Here is a 26,888-nt window from a genome sequence, read left to right as displayed (position 1 = left end):
GCCCTGTCTGCTGTCAGCTGACAGGCTATTCTCATTGCCTGGGAGCCTCGCCTGGCACCCCCAGCCCTGGGTAGAGGCAGTAACCTGATGCCAAGAAGTGAAGACCTTGTCTCTCTGTCCTTTCTGGCTCCTTGGCCAGGCCCCAAGCAGAGAAATCCAATCTCCCCTTGGCTCAGCACACACCCCTGAGCCCTCTGCCTGCTTAATCCCAGTGGAGGCTCCAGATACCCTGAGGGGTGGGTGAGGCTGGCTTCCCAGTGTAGATGGGGCCAGCACGCCGGGCCTGTGGGGTCTGGGCTGAGTGGCGGAGAGAGCATCTTTATGTGTTTGCAGCTGCCTTCGATGGCCTGGACTGGACTTTTCTATTTTTTTTTTTTTTAATGGAGGTACTAGGGGATTGAACCTAGGACCTGGTGCAGGCTAAGCATACGCTCTAGCATTGAGCTATTTCCCTCCCCGCCAGGCTGTAACTTTTCCCTTTCCCCGCATCGTCTTTTCCACTTGGGGCGATGCAGAAAGGCTAGAGCAGGATGTTTGGGTACATTAATTGGTCCCAGGACCTCCCCTGATTCTGCACCAAGACAGTAGCCATGAGCAGTGGGCACTTCCCTCCTCTTGTTGTAGGAACAAAAATCCATCCAGGTGAGTGCAAGTGAAGGTGGGGAGGGGCTCTGTAAGGACACAACAGGTCAACTCGGGCGGACATTCAAGGCTAGGACAGAATGTCTTTGTACCTCAGTTTCCTCATCTGTAAAACAAGTATAAAAGTACCTATATCATAAAGTTGCTGTGAGGAAGAAATGAGTTAATACGTGTCAAGTGATTAAACAGGGCCCAGTATAGAGACTTATGGAAGAGTCTGCTACTATTTTTGCTATTAACTTTGCTAGGGCTAGATGACCTCTGCCTAAACTGTCTTTTTCTCCCCCTTTACTCTGCACTCCTGCTTTTTTTTTTTCCCCCCTGATCCTTCAGAACCTCAGCTGGAACTTGGCTGTGGTTTCTTGCAGCATGAATGCTGGCCCCTGGCTCTGCACCATCTTTCAGGCTCAGCGTCTGTGGTCATTTGACCCACTCAGTCTCTCAGCTCTCCAATTCCAAATTCCTGGGCGAGGCAAGCTGATTGGCTCGATTTCGGTCAGATGTTCTCCCTCTTGTCCAATCAGGTGTGCTGGGGAGGAGTGGGCTGTCACTGCACATGGAGGCGCACGCGTCCTGGCACGTCCAGCCCGGCCTCTCGAGAGGCTCTATCAGAGCAGCAGAAGAACTGTGAACAGTGGTTTGGTGCTTTTTTCTGTCCATCCACAGAGGGTGTTCCACATTTCTAAGCATTCAGGACAAGCTTTCAGAACTCCTGCTGCTGGCACTTGGAGCCTGTTTGGCTTACCAATTGTTGGCCCATTTAAAATCTCAAATAGTTGTCAGAATTAAAAATCAGGGGATTTCGTATAGAAATCTGGATTTCTAGCTTCTCTTGGGGAGAAAAAACAAAGCTTGGGAGACACTGGGCATAGTGACTCTTCTACTAGACCTGGGTGGTGACTGCCTTTTCTACCTGGGGTGATGCTTTCCAGGCCTCCAGGGTCCCCTACTTCCTTCATTTAGTGTCCCCAGCCATGAGACCTCGTGTTAGTTGTCACATTCAGCCTGCTTCTCCAATTTCCATCTCCCACCTGGCCCTCCAGGTCCTGGGGTTTGCCCCCTTACTCCGTATCCTGAGAAGGGACCTGCACAAGGAAAAAGAAAAGTTATATAGCTTTTCAAAATTTGGAAATATGTATATGAGCCCAGTTCTGTGTTAGGCAGTCCACAAATATTATCTTATTCAGTCCTCTAAACAACCTCATAAGGTAGGTATTATTACTTTCATCCATACTATACAGATGATGACACTGAGGCTCAGAGAATGAAGCACTTTGCTCTAGATTGGCACAGGCCATCTGACTTTAGAAATGACTTCAAACTTACAGAAAAGCTGCAAGTATAATATGACTTTCCCTCTGAAGCATCTGTGAGGAAACTGCTGACTTGATGTTTCTTTACTCTGGGTATTTAGTGTGTGTTTCCTATAAACAAGGACACGCTCCTGTACAATCACGATAGAAACACCAAAATCAGGAAATTCACATAATGTCTTTCTACCATCGAATCCTCAGACCCTATTCAAGTTTTGCCAACTGTCCCAATAATGTCCTTTATGAATAAAGGATGGAGTTCAGAACCATGTGTTGCCTTTGGTTGTCGAGTCTTCTTGGTTTCCCTCAATCTGGAAAAGTTCCTCTGTCTTTCCTTGACTTTTGTGACCTTGGAGAAATGGCTGAGTCCAGGGAAAGAACAAGTGGAGCCTGAAAGATATTGTTGGGCCAGAAATTAATAAGCTGCTCAAGAAGTGATGGGAACATAGCAAAAGGACGTGGAAACCAACTCAAGGAGGCTTCCACTAGCCAAACCAAGGGCAATTTGAGCATCAAAATGAGTAACGAGCGTAAGGATTTATATTACATTGAATAATAGGGAACCAAGAGTCCATGCTGATGTGAATAAATAAATGAATAAATCAGAAGACACTTAGAGGAATGTCCCTCTACTTGGGTGTGTTTGATGTTTGCTCTTGATTATGTGAGTTGTGCATTTTTGGTAAGGATAGCTTAAGGTGATGTGTCTTTCTTGGTGAATGACATCAGGAGACTCATGATGTCCAAATATCCCCCGACTGGTCATGCTAATCTAGTCTGACCACTTGGGTGAGGAGGTGTCTGCCAAGTTTCTCTACTGTAAAGTTGCTCTTCTCCCCTTTGTGGGGAAACACGTATTTTGCGGGGAAGTACTTGGAGGCTGTGTAAGTAGCATTCCTAGCTTCTGATTTATTCAATTATTTATTCACATCAGTATGGACTCTTGGTTCCCAATTATTCAATGTAATATAAATCCTTACGCTCGTTACTCATTTTGATGCTCAAATTGCCCTTGGTTTGGCTAGTGGAAGCCTCTTTGAGTTGGTTTCCACGTCCTTTTGCTATGTTCCCATCACTTCTTGAGCAGCTTATTAATTTCTGGCCCAACAATATCTTTCAGGCTCAACTTGTTCTTTCCCTGGACTCAGCCATTTCTCCAAGGAGCTCTGGTTTCTTTTCACAGAGAATGGGATTTAGAAACCATGACCTGTCTTCTAAGTATGTTCATTGCCACTGGGTGTCCTTGCTCCCAGGCCCTGTTGGTGGACCGAGCTATGAGCTGACCCCAGTATCTCCAATTCCAGTCCCACACTACAGGGTTCATTTCACTTTTCTCTTTCATATTTATAATTCCCTTCCCCAACAGTGTTTAGAGTTTGAACTCTTGACTACCGCTATACCAGGTGGCCTCTTCTAAATAACAGTTATGATTTTTTATGATAATATAATATCAAACTGCACATTTGTCTAATTTTGTCAGTGAGCTGTTAGACTATATATGTTAATCTCTATTAGACTGTGTTAGATCGATCTTTCAAAGTCCCATTGGACAGAAGAGGGCAAAAGGATTATTGTTCCTTTACAGGTATTGGGACCAAGTGGAGGAGGTTAAGGACTGGTCTCAGGTCCTATGGAGAGCATGGAGTGGCAGAGCCCTGTACTGTGTGTGTCCAGCCCACTGGGCATGAGTGTCCATCACCCCCAGTGGTTGTTTTGAGAGAATCTGAGACTACATCTTCAAGAGAAGTTGCTGCTCAGGCTGGCCTCTCCCTTTCACCAATGTCCATAAAGTGGTAGCTCAGAAAACTCTAATTTCCTTCTCTACCTGGGCCCCCAGAACCACCTATGGCTGTGCCTTTGACCTCAGTTTGTTTCCCTACAAATGCAAGTCTTGAATTGTAAGGGAACTGGGAGGTGGTGGGGAGATTGCTCAGTGCATCCCAGCCCCCTTCAAAATCCATCATACTGAACAAGAGCAGGAGTGTTCTGGGAAGAGGGTTCATCTTGGTAAGACAGACTCTGTCATCCTCACTCATAATCAAAATGCGATCCAGCCTCTCTTAGATAAGAGCTAGCCGCTTTCTGCACTCCCTCCATTCAGACTGCCTATGCGAGAGTGGTATCTGGACTTGGGAAGTCCACTTTCCCATCTACCCACCTCCTTTCAATCTGCTACAAGGCTGGGCTGGTAAAAGGGGGGCCAGGCTGGGAGGCAGAGGGGAGCCCTGGGTTCCTATCCTCTCTTTGCCACCAGCTTGCTCGACAACCTTGGGCAAGTCACTCAGCCTCTCTGGGCCAGTGGGAAATACCACCATGCCCTCCCTCCCTCCCTCCCTTTTTCCCAGGTCAGCAGTGGAGACAGAGAGAACAGAGGCCCAGGCCCATCCAGATGTACCATTCATGATTATGCTTACACAATAAATCCTGTACCACCAGCACGCTCAGTGAGTGGGAAATTCTGGTTAATTGAAAGTTCTGGGACATGGAAATGTTCCCAGAAATCCCTTTTGTTCCTTTCGTGCCTATTGAAACCATTTGCTCATCTATTTAGCAAATATTTGCCTCATGCTTATGCTCCATCAGGCTCTGTCCCAGGTGCTGGGGATTCCAGCATGCACGAGGCAGCAGAGTCCCAGCCCCCGAGGACTCACTGTCCAGGGGAAGACATGGGGCAAATACAGCACACAACACAGTAGGATGCGTGCACTGAGGAGGGGACCATAGGATGCTATGGGAGCCTGGAGCCCAGTCTCAGAAGCACTAGAGAAGAGATGCTGAGAAGGTGTTATCTTCATGGAGAGTATCAAAAAGCCACCGTGTTTGGGGGATGGAGCAGTAATGGCATTTCAGGCAGAGGGAACAGCATAGGCAAAGGCCCAGTGAAAAGCCTTGTACATTCATTCATACTGTGGAGCTTAGAATGTGAGGCTGGGGAGCCAAGAGAGAAGGGGTGTGTGTGTGTCAGGATAGCCAGATGGTGGAGAGAACAAGAACGCAGGACAACTGGCCTGAACTGGGGCCTGGCCTGGCCTAGTTGAGGGCTGCAGGCTCATTTATTCTCGAGTGTGTGTCTCATGATGTGATTTTTTTTTTCTTGTATAAGTAGAATGTAGAGGGAAAATGAAATGAAAACACTAATTCACAGAGGAGGGGCCTCAAGGTCCATGGATGACACAGGGCTGGAGAGATGGTGGTAAGTGGAGGAACACAGCTCTGTGTAAGAGGTCACCTCTCCTTGGGACCTTCAGAGTGTGACTAGGGGGGCCTGGCATTACCAGATCTTTGGATTTGTTAAGAGAAGCCAGCAATCAGGCTATTTAGGGTAAATTTCCCAATGGTTAAATGTTGGTAACTAATTAACAATAATAAAACCACTGTGGGCAAAACAAAATGCTTAAAAAATTTTTTTTTCAACTTATTCTTTTTTTTGAGCACCTTTTTTATAATTGCACATTTAAAGAAATTTTCTTAAATTTACTTTGGGGGGGAGGTAATTAGGTTTTTATTTACTTATTTTTAGTGGAGGTACTGGAGATTGAAGCCAGGACCTCATGCATGCTAGGCAGGCACTCTACCACTGAGCTATACCCTCTTCCCATCCAAGATGCTTTTGTAAGCTCTATTTGGTCTATGGTAGATCACAACCCCGGACTGAGAGGGTTCTATTGATAAGGGTTTGAAGGTGTCCAGTCCGTGTGCCCCTAACCTGTGCGGGGCTCTGGGGGCACAACGGGGGCCTGAGGCATGGCCTCTGCCCTCAAGCACAGATCATAGCTGCCCTCAAGCTGGAGACAGGTGAAATCAGTGTGTGCCCAGAACCAAAGAACAAAAACAAAAGCAACTCACCAAAGCAGAAATGCTGTAGAGCTCAGGGGAGAGGTGGTCAGGGAACAGAGGCCACAAGGGGGGCTTCCTGGGGATTCTGGGCCTTCTAATAGTCCTGGGAGGGAGGGTAAGCCTTAGTGCCTCCAAACAGGGGGCGGGCATTCCAGACTGGAGGACTCAGGAGGGTTCAGACTCAGGAAGGAAACAAGATAGCCAGGGAGGGAGGTTGGAGTAGGTCTGAAAGGCTGGGAAGTGCAGGTCCAGGGACCTGTACTTGGCTCCGTCTATGCCAGCAGGACCTGAACCTCTAAATTCTGGTCCAAAATTTAGACATTATGAGCCCTGAGGTCACTCGATGGATGTCTGTTCTTGCTGCTTTTCTGGCGTTTCAGAAACTTCCCTCCATGCTGTCATGTCGTCATTTTTTTGTCCCTGGAATGGATGCCCCAGCAGGGCAGGGGCCTTGCCTGTTTTGTTCACTGATGTCTCCTGCATGCCTAGAATGATGTCTGGAACATAGTAAGTGCTCAACAAATATTTACTGGCTACACACTATGAGCCTAGTGTTCCCTAGGCCTGGGGGTTAGGACAACTCTATGAAAAATTCTTAGGAAAAGCTCTATAGAGCTTATGTTCTTGTGTGGAGATGGACAATAAACAAGCAAACAAATCAATGAATAAGATGATTTCAGAGAGAGTGGACTGGTATGGCTTGTCTCGCTGCACTGTAGTGGTCTGTTATCTGTGTCTCCTCCTAGTCTATGAAAGCCGAGGGGGCAGGGATGGGGTATGTCTGGTTCCTTGTTCCATTCTTAGCCCCTAAGGCTGGTGCCTGACAAGTAGGGAGTAGTTTTTAAAAAAAAGTTTTTGCTGGTGGTATGTTTTTGTACACAGGCCAACACAGACTCCAGCCAACATACACCTGTGCCCTTGGAGGCTGCAGACTTCATTATTATCATCCCAGGAGTAATTGCTGATAAGCCTGAGTGTGATTTTCTTTGCAAACAGAGAGGTAGCAGGGAAGTGTTTAATAACAGCAGGGATAATCTTAATTAACGACCTGATAACTATAATTAATTGCATCATATCCGGAGGCCCTCTTTGGAATTCTGAGACAGAGTAACTAGCGTTTGGCAGCTCTAGGGGCTAGAAGGGAGGGGTGTGCTAGGATCTCGGTTTGACCACTTCCTTGCTGGGTGAGCTTTGGCAAATTACTCACAGCTCTGAGTCTAAGTTTCCCCATCAGGAAAATGGAGCTACATGGTTAGGGTGATTACTAGTTCAAAGCCCTCAATGACAGTAGCTGCAAGGACCATGGTTCCTGAGGTTATTAACTGAAACCAGGATGCAAGGCTGATCTAAGGTGGTTAGGAGGGGATGGAGGGGTCTCTGCCGCTGAGATTGGGTGCGGTCCCATCACAGGTCTGGGTTTTCCTCTGGGGCCAACCCGGGAATCCCTCACTCTCTGAGGAAGCCCTGGGCAAACTGGAAGCCAGGGAGAAGCAAGCAGGCAGCGTGGGTGCGGGACCTTTCAGGAGAGCGCCTGGGAAGGGGGAGGGTATGTGGGAGCTTCTGGTGGGAGAACTGGGGAAGAGAGAGGGGTCATGGAGGGGGTGAAGGGGTGAAGTGGGTCCCTGTGTGACCCGAGACCAGGCTCCACCCCTGATGGCCTCAGTTTCCTCACCCGTGTGGCCAGAGGCTGGGTCGACGTGACTCCGGGACGGCCATCGGGAGGGATCGATCCCTCCTGTCGCGGGGGGTGGCTGGGGGCAGCTCCCCGCCTCCCGGGGGTCTCCGGGCGCGGCCGCGGCGGCCCGGCCACCAGGGGTTAAGCGGTGACTTCAGCCGCGGCGAGCCGGCCGGGCGGCGGGCGGCGGGCGGGGGCGGCGCCGCGTCGCGCAGTGCGCGGCGGCGGGACCAGGCCGCTTGGCGGCGGCGGCGGCGGTGGCGGCGGGCGCACTCCCGGCCGGGCCGTGACCTCGCAGGCGGCGCGCGGCGCGGCCATTGGCTCGGGCGGCGGTGGCGGCGGCGGGCCGGGCGGCTGGGGCGCGGGGCTGGGCCGGCCCGGCCATGGGCGCCCGCGGCCGCCGGGGCAGCTGAGGCGCGGGGCGGCCGCCGGCGCCTTTGTGAGCGGCGCGGACAACAAAGGCGCGGCCGAGCGGCCGGAGCCGGTGAGTGCGGCCCGCGGGGCGCGGCGGGGCGCGGGGCCGGGCTGGGGGCCGGGTGGGGGCCTCCGCCGGCGCCCGCGGCCCCCGAGACTTCGCCAGGGAGTCCGTGTGGCCCTGGATCTCTCCGGGGCCGTGGGCGTCCCTGGGCGAGTGTCCCCGAGTCCAAGGTCCCGGTCGCCCGTGTGGTCCCGGCCCCTGCATGCGTCTCCGCTTCTGCATGATCCTGTGTGTCCCCGATTCTCCGGGGAGAGTGTCTCCCGGACCCCGTGTCTCCTCCGTGTGCCCTGGGTGTGCCTGCGAGTGTGTATCTGTGTTTCTGGGGGTCAGAGTCCCGGGGCCGGAATCTCCTCTCTGCGTGTAGGTCCCTCCAGTGTCATTGAAGTGATTGTATCACTCGTGTGTGTATCCTCTTACCCCACAAGTGTCCCATCCCTCTGCGTAACTCTTGTCTGGCCTTTGTGCATCGGCGTGTGTGTCTGAGTGAGTGTGTGACCTTAGCAGGTTCTGGGAGGGACGGTTTGGGAATCACCACCCCCACGCTCTGCTTTACTTTCTCTTCGGTCGGGGAGGGGTGTGCTTTCAGGTCTTGCTGTCACCGTGGTTCACCTCCCCCTGGACTGACCTGAGGGTCCCTGGGTTTACACGGAGTCAGGGAATGTACTTCTTGCCTCTGTTCTGGGCCAGCTTCTCCCCCTCTGGGCCCCTGCAGAACCGGGGCAGCCTCCTGGAGGAGGGGAGTGTGGGAGGCAAGATACCGGGGTCAGCTGGAAGGCCATGGCTGCACAACCTGCTCAGGCCTGGACACTCCTTGAGGCAGAAAAGTGTGTCCGGAGTGGGCCCTGTGAAGATGGAGACCTGCCTTCTAGGGCTCCAGGGGTGGTAGCTGATGGGGAGGCCAAGCCCGATGTAGGAACATGTGGGGATAGTTCTTCCTCCCTCTCCCAGGCCGGGTTCCTGGGGCAGGGGGTCAGGAATCTCCCTTTAGCCTTGAGAGCCTGAGGGTGGTGACCCTGCCTCGGGCTACAGTAGGGGAGTGCTGGTGGGGGCTGGGGTGGGATGCACTTCCCACTAGCTTTAGAGCTGAGATATTGCCTCTGCATCCTTAGCCTTCCCGAGGGATTCAGTCAGGAGAAGTCACCCCCGCCTGCCAAAGCCCCATCTGCTCCTCCTCGGATGCTGGGGAGAGAGGACAGGTTGTGCAGGCTCATTAACATGCTCAGTCCTTCCCTGCAGGTCCTGCCTGGTGGCCCTGAGCTGTTGGTTCCTCTGTCCATCCCCCCAGCATTTGTCCCATGGTGTCCAGGCCTCAGTACATAAACTAGAAAGGAGGGCACAGTCTGGAAATCTCCAAGCTCCCTGTGATTGGGGGGTTAATGGTGAAGCTCGGAGCCCTTCTTATGACTTGTGAGGCTCCTGGTGGTACTCGTGTCTTTCTCACTCTGCTCCATCATACTTGCCTTCCCGAGTTCTCCTGTTTCTTCCTCTTCCACCAAAGAGCCTTTGCCCTGACTGTTCCCTCTCTCTAGAAAGCTGGTCCTATCCTTCCCCTCTTTGCTTCTCACTCAGGGATCTCCTCCTCTCTGGGCAGCCAGGCTGGCCCAAGAATTCCTGTTCACAATGCTCTTAGAGCCCTCGCTGTGGTCTGGGTAGCTTTTCATACCTCCCAGTGGACTGCAAGCCTTTGAGAGCAGGACCATGTCTGTCTTGATCACCAGCCTAGAGCAGTGCGTGGCACATAGTAGGTGCTCAGTAAACGTGGGTTGTGTGGATGTCCAGGAACTGTTTGCTAAATTGTGCTGTTTCACAGTTTAGCTGTGGAGGAGTCTGGGGAAAGGGGAAACTTGGGTGACTTTTGGGGGCCCAGGTACCAGATTAGTTTAAGAGGAAGGCCTACGGTTATTTAAATCAATAATAAATTGACAGATAACTGTAAATTAGCAGATCTTTGTTGCATCTGGTATGTGCCAGATGTTGGGCTAGCTGCTGCACATGTGATCTCTTAAGCAGTGGGAGGGAGCAGAGGGGAAAGAATATAATCTTAGATAAGTTTTGAAAAGATAAAAGTGTGTGATATGTACTGTGTACCCGTGTATGATAATAGTAACTTAGATTTATATCACTCTTTCATGTCCACTATCGTTTCTACAACAGCCCTGATAATTAGGCAGTGAAGATGGGCTCATACCCACTTTACAGATGAGGAAGATGAGGCACAGCATTTAAGTGACTGCCTAAGGTCACAGTCAGTGAAGGACTCAAGCCGGGGTCTCCCTGACCACCCAGCCCCTCCTCTCTTCTGCAAGCTTGTCTTCAGTACCTTTGTATTCTTGTCTACCATCCTTGCCCTCAAGTCCAAGGGAGAGAATCGGGCTCATAAACAGCCAAGTGGGACAATGTTCTCTTTCTGCCCTACTGTGCCGCATGGGCCCCCAGCTCAGCTCCTTTCTTGCCACGTGTCCGGGAAGAGTTCCTTGTCTCTCTTTGCCTCAGTGGAGGGCATCAGAGTCACCTTCCTTTGGGGACCTTGTCTGATAGAGCTCCTGGGAGTGACCTGTCCTTGCTTGGCCATGCTGGGCCCCGGGCAGTGGTGTGCTGGAGTCAGTTTGTACCGAAGCATGAGAGCTGATTGCTAAATTTTAGGAATTTCGTGAGCTGGCTTTTCAACGTAAGTTTATAGTATATAAATTGGCTGTAGTATATAAATTTACAATGAAATAAATCATACTAAAAACAGGGGTGGTAAGTACTCAAAATACAGTACTTCTGAATTATTTTGCTGTTTTTCACCATTACTTATGTATTTGTGGTTATTTGTGTCTTTTGTTTGTGTATATTCATGCGGGTCTTCCTCAGCTTACAGTGGGTCCTGATAAACCCTTCGTTAAATTGAAAATGCGTTTAATAGATCGGACGTACCGAATAGCATAGCTTAGCCTGATCTACCTTAAATGTGCTCAGAGCACTTCCATTAGCCTGAAGTTGGGCCAAATCATCTAACCCAAAGCCTATTTTATAATGAAGTGTTGAATGTATCATGCAATTGATTGAATACTGTACTGAAAGTGAAAAACAGGATGGTTGCCTGGGGACAGAATGGGTGTCAGCGTATGGGCTGTTTCCCCTCGTGATTGCGTGGCTGGTTGGGAGCTGGGACTTGCTGCCGCTGCCCAGCATCACGAGAGAGTGTTGGACTGCATGTCAGCAGCCCGGGAAAAGATCCAAATTCAAAATCCCAAGTACGGTTTCCACTGAATTCCTATCACTTTCACACCATAGTAGAGTTAAAAAAAAAATTGTAAGTTGAGCTCTTGTAAGTTGGGGGCCGTCTGTAATGTACATACTGGCATGCTGCTGCCCATGTGTCCCAGCTCTGTTCAGTGGTGTCACCCTGTAGCTTGAAATTGGCCATAGTGAGAGAATTCACATCACCGAAATTGGAAGACACTGCAAATCTAGGTTCCCTCTGCCGAGAACCAGTTTGTTAAACATTTACTATCACACCATTGGGACCCAGCAGTGAGCGACCTGGGCATAGCCTCTCCCTGGAGTTTGCATCCTGATGTGACAAGACTGCAGGGCTGCTTTAGGGTCCTCACAGGAGCAGAATGGGATCGGCAGCTGCTGGGCTGGGTCGGCTCTGATGGTAGGGTTATAAGTTGCCCTCAAATGAGCTCTCCAGTCCAGAAACAGTTGCTCATATTACCACGCACCAAGAAGAGGGGATGTAGGATGAGGATAAATTTCAGTTAATTGAGAGCCTGCTTTGCCATTGATTGAACAACCACACTCAAGATGACCCAGGTATCTGGGAAGCAAAATGGCTGTGGTGTCTGAGGATGGACTGTGGACAAGTCACATAGCTCGGGGCTGGTGAAGTTGTGATGGTCAGGGCACAGGTGGCTAGAGCTGTCTAGGGGTGGCTTAGGCCACAGTGGGCAGGACCGTCTATTTGGACTCAGGGGCAGAGTAGATTCAGACTTGAATGGACAGACTAGCTCTTGTACAGTCTGAGAGCTCTGGTTGGGAGAGGGCATGTGCCTAGTTACTTACAGTGGAGGTGTGTGCAGAGGACAGCAGAAGAATGTGGGGAGAGGGCAAGGGTCTGGGTAGAAGGAACAGCACGTGTAAAAGGCTCAGAGGCATGAGCTGTGGGAATTTCAGTCTGGCTCAGGTGTCGGGTGAACCGAGTCTGCAGAGTTTGTGCAGAACTGGTGAAGTCCTGAGCCTTTCTCAAGTCAGAGCACACAGCATCATCTGGGTACCAGCAAAGGAACCCTGCCAGTCCTCTTCTGTGAATCACTGCCCATCACCCTGCAGATCTTTAAGTTTTCTTGGTAGTTTCTTGTTATCCCCAAAGCTTGCTGCTGCTTCAGCCCCAGCATGTAGCTGGTGGCTTCTTTTTCTTTTTAAATTTTTATTGAAGTATAGTTGATTTACAATGTTGTGTTAATTTCAGGGATTCAGTTATACATATTCATATATATATATGTGTGTGTGTGTGTGTGTATTCTTTTTCAGATTCTTTTCCATTGTAAGTTATTACAAGATACTGAATATAGTTCCCTGTGCTATACAGTAGGAACTCATTGTTAATCTGTTTTGTATGTAGTAGTTTGTATCTGCTAATCCCAAACTCCTAAGTTATCCCTCCCCCTAACCCCTTTCCCCTTTGGTAACCATAGTTTGTTTTCTATGTCTGTGAGTCTATTTCTGATTTATAAATAAGTTCATTTGTATCACTTTCTAAGATTTCACATATAAGTGATATTATGTGATATCTGTCCTTCTCTGTCTGACTTTAGTATGATAATTTCCAGATCCATCCATATTGCTGCAAATGGCATTATTTCACTGTTTTTCATGGCTAAGTAATATTTCGTTGTATTATATATGTGTATGTGTGTGTGTATATATATACACACACACATACACATATATACATATATACATACATACACACACACACACACAAACCACGTCTTCTTTATCCATTCATCTGTTGATGGACATTTAGATTGCTTCCATGTCTTGGTTATTGTAAATAGTGCTGCTATGATCATTGGGGTGCATGTATCATTTCAAATTAGAATTTTCTCTGGATATATGCCCAGGAGTGGGATTGCTAGATCATATGGTAACTCTGTTTTTAGTTTTTAAGGAACCTCCGTACTTTTTCCATAGTGACTGCACCAATTTACATTCCCACCAGCAGTGTAGGAGCGTTCCTTTTTCTCCACACCCTCTCCAGCATTTATTATTTGTAGACTTTTTAATTACGGCCATTCTGATTAGTGTGAGGTGATACCTCATTCTAGTTTTGATTTACATTTCTCTAATAATTAGTAATATTGAGCATCTTTTCATGTGCTTGTTGGCCAGTTGGATGTCTTCTTTAGAGAAATGTCTATTTAGATTTTCTGCCCATTTTTTGATTGGGCTGTTTGTTTGTTCATTTGCTTGTTTTGATATTTTGCAAATTTGTTTATATATTTTGGAAATTAATCCCTTATTGGTCTCATTGTTTGCGAATATTTTCTCCCATTCCGTAGGTTGTCTTTTCATTTTGTTTATGGTTTCCTTTGCTGTGCAAAAGCTTTTAAGTTTAATTAGGTCTCATTTGCTTATTTTTGCTTTTATTTCCATTACTCTAGGAGATGGATTGAAAAAAATACTGCTGCAATTTATGTCAAAGAGTGTTCTGCCTATTTTTTCCTCTAGGAGTTTTAGAGTATCCAGTCTTACATTTAGGTCTTTAATCCATTTTGAGTTGATTTTTGTATCTGGTATTAGAGAATGTTCTAATTTCATGTAGCTGTCCTTTACATATAGCTGTCCAGTTTTCCCAGCACTGCTTATTGAAGAGACTTTATTTTCTCTATTGTATATCCTTACCTCCTCTGTCATAGATTGATTGACCATAAGCATGTGGGTTTATTTCTGGGCTTTCTATCCTGTTCTATGAGTCTGTTTTTGTGCTAGTACCACACTGTTTTGATTACTGTAGCTTTGTAGTATAGTCTGAAGTCAGGGAGTGTTATTCCTCTGGCTCCGTTCTTCTTTTTCAAGATTACTTTTGGCTATTTGAGGTTTTTTGTGTTTCCATACAAATAAAAAAAAAATTTTTTTTTTTGTTTTAGTTCTGTGAAAAATGTCATTGGTCATTTGACAGGGATTGCATTGAATCTGTATATTGTCGTGGGTAGTATGACCATTTTAACAATATTTATTCTTCCAATCCAATAACATGTTGTATCTTGCCATCTGTTTGTGTTGTCTTTAATTTCTTTCTCAGTGTCTTATAGTTTTAGGATTGGCTGGTGGATTCTTAAAAATAGGTTTCCATTTTAATATCAGGCCCAAAACAAACAAACAAACAAACAAACAAACCCCAGAATTGGGAAGCTGGGTCTGCTGCCCTCCCTCCACCCCCAATAATACTGGAAAGGCCAAAGATAAAAATAACTGTTACTTAGGTTATCCAGTGGTTTTGGTTACATACCTCTGCTACTTTATGCCCTTCCTTTAGTCAGATCATTGGGAGCTTGTTTGTTTAAAGACAACTCGCATTTGTACTTTAATGCTTGTATATAGCAGACATTTTTCGTGCATTGATTAATTTAATTCCCATCCCGATCCTGCAGTTGGGTCCTCTTATCCCATTTTATAGATGAGGAAACTGAGGCTTAAGAGGTTGAGTGACTTTCCCAAGGCCACAGTGTATGTGGCCGGGCTCAGACCAGGTGGGCCCTGAGATCTTTCTACTATTCCCCATTGTTCTGTTTTCCCTTTCCCTTTGAGGAGGGGAAGAAGAGAAGATTTGACAGATGTCTGGAATCTTAACACACCCTGTCATTCTGTTGGAAGTGAATGCGTTTTTTGTCACCCGCAGAGCTGGATTCATCACCCTGTGGTGTGGTTTAGGGTCAAGGCCCAGAATAGAGCTCAGTGCCCAGATGAGCCCCTGGGCCTTGTGTCTGGAAAGAGCTGATACTAATGCCTGTATTTACGGGAATAGCAGTAGCTCTGCTGCTGAGTGACAGGCATGCGGGAGCTTGTCTTCGGTGGTCCTGAGGAGTGGGTGCTGTCATCAGCTCCTTCCTGCAGCTCAGGAAAGTTGTCTCGCTTGCCCAGAGTCACGGAAGCAGCCTGGGTTAACCTGGTTCTATCTGCCCCGGAGCCCCAGCTCTCAACCCTGGTCCTGGAGCAGCGCCACCCCTTCCAGGGCCTGGCCTGGCTGTGCCTCTGACGGCCCCTGGCAGCAGGGCCCACACGCTGTGGGAACTAGGGGCGGGCAGGCCATCTCTTGGCCAGAAACGCAGGTTGGGCCCACCACTTGGTGAGAGCCTGTGCTGAGCCAAGGGCTTCATCCTTCCCTGACCTGTCCGTCCAGAGGGCGCTCCCTGCCAACGAGTTCGCCTCCCCACCCACCTGTCTTGGGCCCTGGCCTCGCCACCACCTTCTTGCTGCCGCCCACCCTCAGTCCAGGCAGTGCAGGTGCCTTGGGGTGGCCTCTGCCTGTGAGGCGGCATTTCTGGGTCTGGACCCCCTCCTTCCTGAGAGCCTGGCCTCTCCAGGATGCCCCCTCCCAGCGGCCGCCTGATTGGTATGCATCCCTGAATTCCAGCCATTAGCACCGGAGGCGGGAACCAGCTCCCATCCCTTCCCTCTCTTCATTGTTTGAAGTGGGCAGACTTGGAGTGAGCTTTGAAAATGCAGGCTTTTTATTCAATTTCCCTAGAAAAACAATGGTTTAAATTAAGTAGAGGAATAATAGTCTCTGGAAATTGAAGAAAAATATTCCTGAACCCAGACATTACCCAGAACTTTGAATTTCTTTTAAAATAATGGTTTATTTTACTTTAAATTATGCCTGTATTATGTGACCATTGGAGAAAACTTGGAAAATAAAGAGAGAAGAAAATGAGAATTCCCCTTCATTGCACCACCTGAAGACAGCATCTCTCAGTGTTGCGTTGTGTAACATTTATTTATTCAGTTACCTATTTAGGGCCCCCAGAGGGCTGGAGCTGTGCTGGGCCTGAAGCGGGTGTGGGTAAATGGCACCCTGCTCCCTGCTGGGCCTCTTTCTAGGCTGGACGTGGGGCAACTCACTTGGCCCCTCTGTACCTCAGTTTCCTCATCTGTAAAATGGATATAACTCAAGTACACTGCTTGGGACAGACAGTGCCTGGTCCACGGAGGAGCTTGGCAGTGTTGGCTGTTGTTACAACCGTGAACAGGCCAGCTGTACGGAGCCTCGCCCTTGTGGCTCTCGTGTGATGGTGGAGACAAAACCCAGAGGAGTCAAACAGATTAATAGAGTAACTGCATGTCATGGAATTCGTCCTGCGAGGGAAACAACCTAATGTGGTATCATGGGAATAACTGGGGGGTGGGGGGTGGTGTTGGGAGAGGAGGGGGTGTACGTGGGGGGTTGTGGTGCAGAATCTGTCAGCTGGAGGTGGTTGGGGGGGTCTCTATGAAGAGAGGCATTTAGGCTGAGACTTGAGTGACAGGGAGGACCCCCCCATCCCATCCCCCTGCAAAGAGCTGAGGGAAAAGTGTTCTAGGTGTGTGCACAGCAAATGCAAAAGCCCTGAGGCCAGAATGATCCTGGCCTGTCTGAGCAGCAGAGAGCCCAGTGCCTGCAGCAGGCAAGAGGGAGAGGGCTGTGTAAAAAGAGGCTGGGGAGAGCACTGTGGTTCAAGGCAAGCGGTCAGGACAGTCAGTCCAGGTGCAGTGGGCCCGCCATGGGCCATTTCTTTTGTTTCCCATGAATACCTTTATTAACAAAGTGCAGTCCCAGGATTCTGGCTGTTAGTAGCTCGTACAGAAATATACCTTTTCCAGACAGTTTGTTCAGGAATTACTTACTGGGTGCCTATGACGTGGAAGCACTTGAGTGGGTGCCGCGGGGCGGGAGACGGACACACAGATGAGTGAGGTGATGCCTCGCATTTTGGTGACCATGTGCCTGCCTTCCATCCTGCGTGTGGGCTCCGACTGACCTCAGGAAGGGGCGCTCTGGCTGCGGGGGAGGGGGGAACTGGCCGTGGGGGCGGGGGTGGAGCTGGGGCCTGGAGGAAAGGTGAGGTGGCTTGGGCTTGAGTGGTGGCAGAGGAGTTGGGGAGAAGTGACTTATCAGAGAGAGAATTGACTGGAACTGCTGGTGGATTGGTCACAGGAAGTGAGGAAAAGAGAGGATTCCAGCAGTCAAGTGTGACTTCTAGAATCTTCCTCTGAGTATCTAGGTGGGTGGTGGTGTCATTAACAGAAGGTAGTTAAAGGGGTAGGGGAGCATGGGTTTTGGAGAATCCAAGAATCCAGCTGGGGATAGGTTCACACTGAGAGGTTGCTTAGAAGTGCAAGGGAGTGGCGGGGCCCCTGGGCTGGGTGTCATTAGCATATAGAGGGTGCAGGTGGGACAACCCAGAGGGGAGGTGAGGGAGGATGAGCCAAGAGAGGAGCCCGGGAAGGGGCAGCCTAGGTGCCAGGGGGAGAGGGAGTTGGGTATCTGGGAAGCTGCCGTGAGGACTGTTTCAGAAGAGAGCTAGCGGTCAACAGGGCTGCAGGGCGTTGAAGTAAGGTCAGACTCTGGAGGCGGTTTGGGCCTTTATAAGAACACTTCCGGAGGAGTGATGGGGCTGGAACCTGAAGTGGGAGTGGCTGCGTGGATGGGAGGGGAGCAAGGAGAAACAGTGTTTGTGGACAGTGCTGAGATGTTGGGCAAGTGAAGGGGAGGTGGGAAATGATGTCCTGGGTGGAGGGAAAGGGGGTGGGAAGGGAGAGTGCTTTGTGTTGGTGGCCGGGACTGCTCTGAGAGGGGACAGGAGACCTGGAGCAGACACAGAACCTGGATCTTTAGGGAAAGGGGAGAGGGTGGTACCCAGTGTGATGATGTGGGGTTGGCAGGAGGAGGGGTTGACCTTTGATGGGAGCAGGGATGCTCTTAGGAAATGGAAGAAGATGAGTGGATTTGGATTATACAGGAGGGGATGTAGGAGTCAGTCCCATCTGATGACCTCATGTTTCTCAATGAAACCTTGACCAGAGGAGGGTGGGGTAAAGGCCCACCAAGACTGCCCACCCTGGGAGAGGTCATTCTGCCACCACTAAAGGAACTGACAGAGATGGCTGTGTCCCCACAACAATGGAGGCAGCCTCAGCCCACTTTTGTATAGAGAAAGGATCAGAGAGGTCTGTGGTTTGTCTGAGGTGGCACAGTGGGCTGAGCCTTCATTTCCTGACTCTGTGGGGCTCACATTCTGCAGGGCGCCGGGCTGCCGGGGCGTGGGGCCCTTGCTGGCAGATGTGTCAGCATTCGAGCCAATTGGGAGTGTGGTGTCAAGGGAACTCGGTCCCTGCAGCAGAAGCTTGCTGCCCTGTGCCTCCCTCCCAATTTTCTCCCGCAGAGTTCAAGTGCCAGGACCTCGCCTGTCTGTGCCAGGCACTGAGCTAAGCACCGGGAGATTAGCTTATTGCGTCCTCACCGTAAGTGAGGTGTGGGTGCTCTTATCCTCGTTCTCCGGTGGGTAGAGAGACCCCGAGATGTGACATACCACCCCGCAAGCCCGTGCCAGCTACGGGAGGGGCGAGGGTCCACACCCAGCGAGTCCGGCCTCCTCTCCCACGACACTCACCGCAGAGGAGGATGCCAGAGCTCGTGCATTAGTTAATGTGTTTTCATTTGCCTGTCCTCACAGTTTTCTCTCAACACACATTTATTGGACTCCTACTGGAAGCCATACACAGGACTGGGAGCTCAGGATGCGTGAAATATGGTGACGCTCCTTCTGGGTGGGATGGGGAGTCGGGGCGCAGGCAGGTGACGTGGAGAGAGGGGGAGTACCTGACCCAGGCATCACATCGGGGCTCAGAGAAGCTTCTTAGGGATTGCAGAATGGAGCAGCCGAGAGGCAGAGTCAGTTTAGGGCAGGGGGTGGTAAGCGTCCCAGGCATGTGGAAAGGCTCCGGGTGAGTGAGCGCAGAGTAGGGCCCTGCCCAGTCGGGAGGGGCTTGGTGGAGGGACACCGCTTGAGAGCTCTGGACATCTCAATAGGACCTGGCACTTTATCTTGGCCACGGGGAGCTGATCAAGTGTCTCTAACTAGGGAGGGACCTGATCAGCATGGTCAGAACTTTTTGTCTTGAGTGGAGACTGAGTTGGAGGGACCAGAGACATCAGGGAGACCCTTAGCGGCTGTTACAGGCTCTCTGATTCCTGCTGCTCCCCTCCTGCTCCCCAAACTTTGCTTGTTTCACACTCAGAGAGGTTAAACAACTTTCCGGAGGTCACACAGCATAACAGGGCATCCAGGCTCAGACTTGAATGAAACAGCCAGAGCCTCAAGGGTGGAAGCAGGTGGTGAGTAACTCCAGGGAGGGCTCACCGGAGGCTCCCTTAGAATGTCACCATCTGTGGGTTCCCTTGTGCCTTTAAATGTTGCCCATTTGCAGTCTCAGAGAATGGGTGGTGCCTCTGGGAGGGAGGAGCTGGGTCTGCTGGGAGCTGGGAGGTGGCCTTCCCAGGAGCCAGGGCCCTGTGTTTAAGCAGCTTCCTGGGGTATTGGCTTCCTCCCCAGTGAGTGATTGGAAAACTCTCTGGGGTTGGGCCAGGTCATGTGAGGCCAGTGAGGGAGGCGGTACCCGCTGGGGAGGGCAGCTGTATTTGACTGAAGCCGGGCAGAGGCCTCATTCTTGGGGGCTGGGAGAGATGGGGAGCAGTTCCCAGAGCCCTGCGCCTTAGGAGCCCCATCACTTTGGCAGGTGTCTTGCCTGTCTGGAGTCCTGGTTACCTCATCTGTGAGATAGGGATACTACTAAACGTGTTCCCAAGGGATTGACAGAATGCCCAGTGTTTGCTGACAGGAATCCCAACATCCCAGAGCCCAGGGCCTCTCAGGAAGAGTGCCGGCCTGGGAGCCAGGCTCCTGGGTTCCAGTCCCGCCTCTTCCTCAAGCCAGCCGGGAGGGCTTGGGCAGCATTTCATCCTGCCCCTGACTTCACCCTAAGCCTCAGTCTCCTCTTCTGCAGAGTGGCCAGGTGGAGAATCTGGGGCCTCTACCAATTCTAATAATCCACGAGTGGAAGATTGCAGGTTGCTGGGAGTCTGCAGGAGTCAGACATCTGCCGTTGTTTCCTACTTCTTGTCCTCTGTCTCCTGAGGGACAAGAGGAGACTAAATTGAGAAAACAGCTCAGGAGCCCTATAGTTAGATAGCAGTCTAGGATCTAGTTTTATGTGTGGGACATCTCAGTCTGGAGAAGGACTGTGACTTGCGCCAGGTCACAAGCCAGTGGCGGCCAACCTAGGAACAGAAGAGGGTTTGGGAAGCTGGATCCTCAGCCTCACCTCCTGGCCTCTTTCATGGGCATGACTTCCTGCCCAGGCCCTGTACCACCCGCCCTCTCTCCCTCCCATCAGAAGAACAAGAACAGAGCCACAATAGTAAATGAGAGGAATCCTCTTGCTGAGTGTAAGGACAGTGGTTGTCGTCGGCGCGGACTCTGGAGGCAGGCTGTCTTGCTCAGGTCCCACCGCCCCCGCTTTCCAGCCCTGTGACTTTGGGTGAGGCATGTAATTCCTTTTAGCTTCCAGCATTCTTCATCTGTGTCTTGATTTAGGCAGTTTCTGAAATTGCAGGACTTTTCAGTGCCTTTAACATGCTGAGTATTGTTAGTCTCCAGGAGGGAGATTTCTACTCTGATTCTTCCATGGCCTTTGACCATTGAATACCTTTTTTTTTCAGTGAATATATATTCACATATTTCAGGACATAAGTGCTCCCCCAGATATGCAGATTGAGAAACACATGTCAGTGGTTCCTCGGAACTATTTAAACATTTAAACTCAGGCCCTGTGGACTGATTGTAGGGGCTGGGGTAGCATCCCTACTGAGCTGTGACACAATCAGCCCCCTCAGCACTCTCCCTGGGATCAGCATCACCACATCCACCCAGGCTGTTTCTGCTCGTTCCGTTCTCTGATGCCCCCTTCTCCCTGGAGTACGAGTTGCTTTATCACCATACGTGGTGGAGAGGGAAGGAGCCTCCCATGATTGGAGCCAACCTGTCTTCCTGGGGCAGCAAGAGTGGCTGAGATATCCAGGGCTGGCAGCCGCTGCCCCGCTGCCTGGCTCACCTGGGAGCATGTGCAGAGGCTGCGAGGTAGGGTGAGCCTGGGGCATGGCCACCTGGCTTAGGCAAGATGCAGGGCTCCCTAGGCCTCAGTTTCCACGTCTGTAAGGTGAGGCTAGGCTTAGTGACGTGTCAGTTCCCTTTGGGGCTGATGTTCTGAGGAATGGGCGCAGCTGGTACCTTTTGGCCTCACGCCCTTGTTTGCTGGGTTTCTTAGGGTCATCCAGGATGTCCTGACAGGAACTTTTCCCTCTCAGGAGGTTAGGTGTGCATGAGGTGCTGGACACAGCAGGTGTTCTGAGCACTCGGGGAACCATGAGCCGGTGATTCTCATACATTCGTGTGTGCCAGAGTCACCCAGACAGCCTGCAAAGAATGCAGATTCTCGGGTCTCCCCAAGAGACTCTATAAGTTTGTAGGTTGGGGTTGGACCTCAGAATCCACATTTTTAAAAAGCCTCTCCATCCTTTAGGTTGTTCTGAAGTCAGTGGTTTAAGGACCACACTTTGAAAAAGGCTTTTAGACTCTCTTTGAGCTAAAAAATGATGAGGAGAGTGACAACCTGTTGGGTTTGGCCATAACTCTGTGCAACCCTGTCCTGAGCTGCCCTCATTCATGGTCACAGCCCTCAGTAGCCGGCTACTCCTCTGCCCTGCAAGCAACTGTTTCCCAAACCTGGTTGATTATCAGAATCTCCAGGAAGCTTTGGAACAAAATACGAATTCTTGAGTCTCACCCTTAGTGATTCTAAACCAGCAGATCTTGGCTGGGACCAGAAAGCTCCATGTTTAAAAAGCTCTCTAGGTCTTTTGTTCATTTGTTTCTCATTCATTCAGCAAATATTTATTGAGACTTGTGATGGTCTAGGTGCAGGGGAAGGTGCTGAGAACATAATTTTTAGGCCAGACACAGTCCTGGACATTGTGTCACGTGTGCTACAGCCTGGTGAAGTAGACAGACAGCGTCACGTAGGGATGCTCAGCCAGGGTGGGGAGGTGCGTGTCTAGAAATTGGTTGGGTCAAACTAAATACCTGGGGCGAAGCTGGGATCCTGGATAGCTGAGCTCCAGTAAATTCCAGATTGAAGTAGAACCCTGAGCCCAGTGGCCTCTGGTCACTGCTTATAGACTCCTGTCATTTGTTCATTCACTTATTCATCCACCCATCCATCCATCCATCCATCCATCCATATATCCACTAATCCACCCATCTACCTATCCATCCATTGATCCATCCACTCACCCACCTACCCATCCACCCATCACTCTTGAATCTCTGCCGTGTGCTGAAGACTGCACTGGGTACTGGAGAGACAGAGATGAAAAGCATTGTCCCTGCCCTCAAGGAACTCATAGTCTGATGCGGGAGTCAGAAAACAAAGCAAATGATTCCAGTCCAGAGTGTTAGTTGCTCGGAGGGGCAAGTGGCAGCCTCTCCCAGTGGGCTTCATCATGCAAGATTTCCCTGAAGTCGGCTTGTATGAAGCTCAAAATGTAGGTAGGGCCCGGCTTCCAGGCCAAGGAAGGGTCTTGTCCTGGGCAAGGCAGGTCATTGTGGCTGGGGCAGGTTGGGGAGCCTCTTCTGCTCCTGAAGCTCAGGCTTCCTCGGCTGGAAGGTGGAGAATGGAGGGGCCCCAGCTCTCACCTTCCTCAGCTTCCCCAGCCTTCAGCTCTCTTTGTGCGGATCAGAGCCATTGCGTCTCTGGAACCTCATTGAGCCCATGGCTCCTTTCCAATAGTGGGTCTCTCCTGCAACCCAAGGGCTCTGCCTCCATCGGTGGGTGAGGAGGAGAGGGTGGGGGGGGGGGCAGGGGGTGTGCCAAGATGCAGGGGTGGCTAAGACCTTTGGCCTCGGGAATCGGCCTAGTTTTGACTCTCACTTCTGACTCTTGTCAGCTATGTGTCCTGAGGCAAGTGTCTCAGCCTCCCTGTGTTTCAGTTCAAATGGAATAATACCAGCTTCTCCCTCATCTTCTTGGACCGATTAAAAGAGTTGTCGAGGGTAAAGCACTCAGAGCAGTGCCTGGCACCTGGGAAGCACCTGATAAACGTTAGCTGAAATGTGGTGCTTTGGTGGCAGCTGTGCTGGGGTGATTGGAGCCAGAAGACCTGGTTGGGATCCCACCTCTACCTTTGACCTTGGCAGGCTGACTCAGGCTCCAAGCTCGGGTTTCTCATCTGTGCAATGGGGATTGATACCCCGAAGGGTTGCTGGGAGGAGCGCTGAATCTGGTGGTCCCTTCTCTGCACTGGCCTTATTACTGAAATCCGAAAACGTGGGTCTTAACAGGTGGAGTGAAATCTTCATCTGGTAAGAGTGGTGTGGATGGTCACCTCCACAGCCCACAGAATCTGGGGCCTCATGTCTGTATGGCTGCTCCTCTTAGTCCCAGCCTCCCCCTTCACATGCCCTCACTGGTTTCCGAGATCCTGTGGAAATGGATCATCATATGACAGGGGCTGGGGTCTTCAGAGCAGGGTGCTGTGGCGGGGTGGGTTGCATAAGGGCACAGGGAAAGGACTGTCCTTCCCCAGCCAGTCTGGTTGTGTGCCCTGGAGAGACCAGAGTTCCTGACACCTGTCCTGGACCCAGCACCCTACCTCTCCCACCTCATGTCCCTGCTTGGTTTGAATTCTCAGGGCTGAGTGACTCAGGCATGCCTGATGCCCCAGAAGATTGGGGTCACAAGCAGATAAATATTAACCCCAGATATCTAGCTCCAAATGTAAACCTGTTTGGGCTGGCTGCCTGGGCGACTGCCAGGTTCTGAGCCTCCCGGCCCAGCTGATGGCCAGGATAGGCGAGTGCCTTCCAGGGGAAGAAAAGGCACCCGATTTGTTCCATGTGACTGCATTTATTTGCCATTACCGTCTGGGGTTCGGGGGCTGCTGTGTCTATTTCACAGTGAGGAGGAAACCGAGGCAGAGAGGGCAGGAGGTTGGCTCAGGTTTACACAGCTAATGACGTGGACCTGGGGTTGGACCCAGGAGGGTTTCCCTGCAAAGCCCAGGCTTTCCCCGCCCCAGGCCCCCAGGCCCCCCGCAGTCTTCTCGCTGCTGGAAGGGCCATGCTAGGATGCCTTGTGGGCACTGATGCGGAGGTTTGCTCTCTGGCTCCTCTGAGCCTGGGCCTCAGATTCCCCTTTTGCAAAGTGGGGACAGGCTGGCAGGCAGGACCCAGCCCAGGCCATCTGTGCAGTGATGCCGTGGGCAGCATCACGGGGAGCTCTTCCTGTTTGCAATGTACAAAATTCTCCTGGGACCTGGGCGGGGGTTGGGAAATAACCATCTGGCCAACCAAACAAGCCTCTTGAATATCATGTATGAGGCACCCGGGGGACACCCAGGGCCCAGCCACAGATCCATCCTCTGGGAGCTGACCCACGAGCAGGAAGAGAACACAGATTTGGAGCTTCAGGACTGGGTTTGAATCCTGGGTCTTATTAGCTGTGTGATCCTGGGCAGGTGCTTTCGTTGGGCTCAGGCTTGGTAGCTCCCTCATTGGGCCGTCGTGAGGAGGAAGTCAGATGGTGTTTACAAAACTAGTATAAAGTTGACTTCCTTCTCAGGCCTTCAGGTGATAGTCTTCTAAGGCTGAAAGTGACCAGCAGGTCTGTAAGGTGAGTGAAGTCTGCTGCCCCAGGGATGCCAGCCGCCCAGGAGTACCATAGGGTGGTTCTGCAGGCAGCTGGAGGTGGGGCAGAATGGGGCCTTCCTACCCACAATGGAGCGGGTAGGAAGTGGGGCTGAACTTTGTCGGGGAGAGAGGGAGATGCTGGCTTTTACATGGCCCCATCCACCAACCTCCAGTCCTGTAGGCAGCGGCAGCCCCGGCGTGGCCCTTGGCCGTTTTCACAGACCGGGAAAACCAGAACCCTGGGAGAGGTAGTGACTTGTCCAGTGCTGGTAGGAGTTGGTGGCAGAGCCAGCCTGACCTCCAGCCCCAGGCCCACGCTGTCCTGATGCTGCTCTGTCAGCCACCTGGGGTAGGTCCCTGGGGCTGTGGGCCTCCCTGGCCTCTCTGCCTGCGCGGAGACAGCTATGCACGGAATATTCTGGGGCACATGACTCACAGGCTGGCCCTTCTTTCACCAGGGTGCTTTTGGTTTTCCTGTCTTTATTTTTCCCTAATAAGGTCTCAGGCGGCGCTTACCTCTCCTTTCTTGGGGCTTAGAAGGACGATGTTTTTTGCCCCAGGAAGCATGTCCTGGGAGGGCTGCCGTTAGATGGCTGCTGGACTGCAGGTGCTCAAAGGTGGGAAAGTTTAAAGGGAGGCCAAGTGGGGACATCGGAGCTGCGCAGACCTGGGTCTGCAGCTCACTGCCCACGCTCCAGCCATGTGACCTCGGGCAAGTCGCTTTGCTTCTCTGAGCCTCAGTTTTCTGACTCAGTTCAGTGCAACCCACATTTACTGAACACCTGTTAGATGCCAGGGTCGGTGCTGGATGTTTCGGGGAGAGCAGCGAACAGATTCAGCTGCTGTCCTCCAGGAGCCTGGAGAGTGAGCGGGGAGTCACACGGGGGCCTGGCTGTCCACCCCGAAGCATTGGGATCTTGTGAAATAACACGTGAGGCACCACACATGGCTCCTGGTTTTACTAGAAGCTCAGAGTATCGTTGTGAGCCTCGGTTTGGTTCCCAGCTGGTGAGAGCAGTAGCTGGGATTTCATGTGAATTACCATCGCTTTGATTTCACGCTTACTAGCAGGAAAGCACAGAACCTACTTCCGGAGGGACGACCTTGATCTTCCGTGCACACTGGTGATTTGAGTTAGTGTCAGCTGAGGCTGTCAGCTGAAGCTGCCATGTTTCCATGTGCCCCCTGACCTTGGCAAGGAGGGAACTGCAACCTAGGTGATGTTCCAGTCCACCCCCTGGCACGGAGTGGGCACCAAGAAGCATTTGTTGAACTAATAAGAGGGGCAGTGGCAGTCTGGAACAACGTCCTGGTGACGGTGTGATTGACACGGGGAAGGAGGGAAGGCTTATGGGTGTCCTGTGCAGGAGGGAGGAGCCTTGTTCTGAGAAACTCCAGAGGATGAAATGAGGGCAGGTTTAGACCTTTCTAACGTGGGAAAGTGAGTCTTCTGCCAAAGGAGGAATTCAAATATGTGAACGTGATGTGGGACATGACTCAGGCTTGGGTGTAGGCGGGGCATATATGGAGTCACCACTCTGTGCCAGTCACAAGGCTGGGCTCAGTAAGCTCCTTCGGGCCGGGAGGCTTTTCCTTTTTTGTTCTCTGATGTATCCCAAGCACCGAGAACAGTGCTTGGTTCACAGGGGTGCTTACTAAACATGGGTTGAATGAATGAATGAATGAAGTACTTAATTGGGTTCCAGAAGTATCATTATACCCAGTTTGCAGATGAATAAACTGAGGCTCATGGAGGTCAAGTCACACATTTGCTAGATTGTGGGGTCAGGAGTTGGAGTCAGGGCTGCCTGATTTCATACCTGATGCTCTGACCCACCCATCTGCTGGGCTCCTCAAGAAGAAGTTCAGCCTCTCAAAGATTCCCCTCTTCTGAGAGTGACCATTTGTGGGAAAATACAAATGGCTTGGCTCAAACAGTGGCAGGGCCGGTTCTGCGAATCACAGTAGATACCCTGGCTGTTAGCTCCTGCTCTGATCAGCGGGTGCCCTTTTATTTTTATTTATTTATTTTTAATGGAGGTACTGGGGGTGGAAGCCAGGACCTCGTGCATGCTAAGCATGTGCTCTACCACTGAGCTATACCCTCCTCCCTGTCCCCAGTGTGTGTCCTCTTAAGGAGCCAGGTTAAGAGGGGACTTGATAGTGCC

At 51.0% G+C, this 26,888-nt stretch overlaps 1 protein-coding gene across 3 annotated transcripts in view; it reads left to right on the top strand.

The window, feature by feature from the left end:
* Positions 1–26,888, top strand: part of ARHGEF10L (Rho guanine nucleotide exchange factor 10 like) — a 150,799-nt gene that overhangs the window by 8,785 nt on the left and 115,126 nt on the right. Inside the window, exon 1 of one of the 3 annotated variants that reach the window (XM_031464188.2) lies at positions 7,881–7,951. The exons of 1 other annotated variant lie outside the window; for it this stretch is intronic. The gene's annotated coding sequence lies outside the window, so the exon portion shown is untranslated. Of the gene's footprint in view, positions 1–7,880; positions 7,952–24,650; positions 24,704–26,888 lie in introns of those variants that run through there. One more of the 3 variants, XM_064494000.1, reaches the window with a different exon arrangement.

The sequence above is a fragment of the Camelus dromedarius genome, chromosome 14 (assembly GCF_036321535.1).
Source record: "Camelus dromedarius isolate mCamDro1 chromosome 14, mCamDro1.pat, whole genome shotgun sequence".
Taxonomy (NCBI): domain Eukaryota; kingdom Metazoa; phylum Chordata; class Mammalia; order Artiodactyla; family Camelidae; genus Camelus; species Camelus dromedarius.
The sequence above is the reverse complement of the archived record's forward strand: the minus strand, read 5'-3'. Positions and strand labels throughout refer to the sequence as shown.